At 40.7% G+C, this 3,456-nt stretch overlaps 1 protein-coding gene across 1 annotated transcript in view; it reads left to right on the forward strand.

The window, feature by feature from the left end:
• Positions 1 to 3,456, forward strand: part of Mta3 (metastasis associated 1 family member 3) — a 156,657-nt gene that overhangs the window by 80,940 nt on the left and 72,261 nt on the right. The window lies entirely within an intron of this gene.

The following is a 3,456-nucleotide window of genomic DNA, read 5'->3' on the forward strand; positions in this document are numbered from 1 at the left end:
ATTTAAAAATATTTGATCTAAACCAATTTTTAAAATTGATCTAAATACAAATTAAAGCCAATTCTTTTTAGATTTTTGCTTTTTGAACACAGGTCTCACTCTGTATCGTCCACATTATCCTGAAACTTGCAACCTCTTGAATGCTAGGAGTGCAGGTGTCAGCCAGCCACCGTGCCCAGCTGGAAATTTAGCTCCTGTCCCAACCACATTATTGGAGTGTGTGTGTGTGTGTGTGTGTGTGTGTGTGTGCGCGCGCGCGCAAGTGCTCTACCATTGAGTTTTATCCCTAGCCCTCAAATTTTAAAGTGCTAAGTATTAGTGAAAGTATGGTAAACCAGTGTTGTAATATGGGCCTGGCAGGAATGTAAACTGCTACAGCTGCTATGGAGAACTGTTTGTGTCATCTTGCACACATTCTTTAAGTTTTGCTTCTGATATTGCACCCAGGACAAATGCATTATGCTGGTTAGTTTTTGTCAGCTTGACACAAACTAGGGTCACCTGGGAAGACTAGGCCTAAATTGAGGAATTGTCTCCATCAGACAGGCCCATGAACATGTCTATGGAGCATTTTTTTTTGGGGGGGGGGTGTCTTTTTTTCGAATTGTTAATTGAAATAAGAGGGCCTAGGTAGGTGTGGCCCAGTCCATTGCAGGTGGTGCCATCCCTTGGGAAGTGGGCCTGGGCTTTATAAAAAAAGTAGTGAAGCAAGCCAGTTAGCAGGGTCCACATGGTCTCTGCTTTGGCTCCTGCCTCCAGGTTCCTGTTTGAATTCCTGCCCTGACTTCCCTTAATGGCAAAATGTGATGTGCAAGTGTAAGCCAAATAAGCCCTTTCCTCCCCAAGTTGGTTTTGGTCAGTGTTTTATCACAGCAACAGAAAGTAACTAATACATGCATACACATGGGTACCAAAAGACATATATGCAGATGGCATTAGTAACTGCATTTATGAGATCTCCAAACTGAAAATAACACATAATGCTGATCAACTGCAAGGTGAGGGTAAGGAATCAAAGAAATGTGCCATTGCAAGGAAAATGATTGTCACTCCTATTATCAACTTAGATGACTCTACAAACACGATTACAGAAATGAAAAGTGTCCAGCTAGGTGTGAGGGCTCACTTGCAACCCCAGAGCTTGGGAGGCTGAGAAAGAAGGATTTCAGTATGGACAGCATAGTTCCCATCCAGCCTGAAGCACAAAATGAGACCCTATCTCAGAACAATAATAGCATGTCTAGTATATGTGATTTTATATCTGCAAACCTGATCTGTGGTTTTGGAATCCATGATAGTGCCAAGCTCATTATGATGGTGCACACTTATCTCAGCCCCTGGAGCCAAGGTAGGAGGACCAGAAGTTTGAGACTTGTCTGGGTTACATAGTGAACTTCTAGGCTAGCCTCAGTTCTATACTGACACCATTTTGTTCTGTTTTGTTTTGCTTTAAATCCAAAGAAGGAGTGTAGGAAGGTTGGCCACTTTCTATTTCTTCATTTTGATGTTGGTTGGAACCTGGGATCATTCACTTTGTGATAACTAAGTGTGGTAGTTTTTGTTTTTGTTTGAATGTGTGTTAGATTTTAAATTGTTAAAAAGAACTGTCTTCCTTGCCTTTTGTGTTTAGCAATGTAGACAACCTCTTCATTTCAGCTCCTTGGGGTTAAGGCTCCTTGCACATAGTAGGGCTCTAAATTATGACAAGTGGAAATCAACACAGGACTTTGTTTTCTAAAAATGGGATGTAGTAAAAATGTATTATATTTTGAGTCCCCACAGGAAGGGGTTTCTATAATTAGTGTTATATCATGTAAAAAAGTTACGGAGATTTCACAATTTGGATGAAAATAGTGGTTAGAACTTGCTTCACAGTGATAGTCAAACCCTGCAGATAATTTCATTTTTATTTTTGTGAGCGCATTTGAATACCAAATGATATATTTTATAATAGAACTTCTCGTTCTTGCTTTATGACCACACAGGGTTTTTGTTGTTGTTGTTGTTGTTGTTTTCTTGTTTGAATTATAATTACCTGCATATAATGAATGAATTTCCTTACTGGCTGGTTAGTAGCAATTAATATGTACTAGTTGGAACCTGAGTGTCTCAGAGTCATGTTTTGTTTGTTTTGGATTTGGGAATACTGCATATATATCACGAGGTGTCCTGGGTATGGGTCCCAAGCCTGAACACAAAATTCTTATATGTTTCATATGCATCTTTCATACACAACCCAAAATAATTTTATGCACTATCTTAAGTAATTTTGTGCATGAAACTTTGTTTCATGATGTGGAATTTTCTATTTGTGTCATATATAGTACACAAACATTTCAGGTTCAGGGCTGGGGAGATGGCTCAGCAGTTAAGAACACTGGCTGCTCTTGCAGAGGACCCAGGTTTGGTTCCCAGCACCACATGGCAGCTAACAACTGTCCATAACTCCAGTTCCAGGGGATCCAATGCCCTCTTTTGGCTTCTGCAGACGTTGCATACATAGGTGCCCTTAATTCCATGCAGGCAAAACTCATACACATAAAATAAAAATAAATATTTTTTTTTTGGTCTTTTTGTCTCTCTGTAGCCCTAGCTGGCCTTCAGCTCACTAGGTAGACCAGGCTGGCCTTGAACTCACAGAGATCCACCTGCCCCTGCCTCCCAAGTGCTGGGATTAAAGGCATGTGCCACCACACCCAGCTATAAATAAAATTTTTTTTTAAAGTTTCAGGTTTTAGAAAATGTCATGTCTTTAGATTAGTGTTAATCTGAATTAAATCTTAAAAGGGAAAATACTTTTCAGTTTATTTGTTTCTCAAATAACCAACAACTTATTTTTACCTTCTTTTACAGTTTTTTATTAGCTATCTGAAAGTTTCATAAAACAAAGGTAGGGGCTAGGAAGAGAGCTCAGTCAGCCAAAGTGCTTGTTGCTCAAGCATGAAGGTCTAATTCAATCCTGAGGATCTATCTCGAAAGCTGGGTGCACTTATAGTGTACGCTTTTAATCCCAGTGCTCAGAGGCAGAGACAGGAAGGTCCCTGGGGTTCCCTGCCTTACCATCCTAGATGAGTCAGTAAGCACCCAGATCCTAGTGTGAAAGATAGTCCGCCTCAAAAATACAGTGGACAACTCCTGAGCAAGGACAGTGAAGACCTCGGACCTCCAAATGCATGTGTCACACACACACAAATATAAAACACCACACACACACACTTAAAAGTAACAGAGGCAGGGACTGGAGAGATGGCTTAGCGGTTAAGAGTACTGACTGCTCTTGCAGAGGATCCAGGTTCGAGTCCCAGCACCCACATGGCAGCTACGTTCCGTCCTTAACTCCAGTTCCACGGGAATTCGAAGCCCTCTTCTGACCTCCATGGCATTGCACAACACGGGTGCACTCACATACATGCAGGCAATACACTTATACACATAAAATAAAAATAATAAATATAT

The sequence above is a fragment of the Nannospalax galili genome, unplaced genomic scaffold, assembly GCF_000622305.1.
Source record: "Nannospalax galili isolate Female #2095 unplaced genomic scaffold, S.galili_v1.0 scaffold257, whole genome shotgun sequence".
Classification (NCBI taxonomy): Eukaryota; Metazoa; Chordata; class Mammalia; order Rodentia; family Spalacidae; genus Nannospalax; species Nannospalax galili.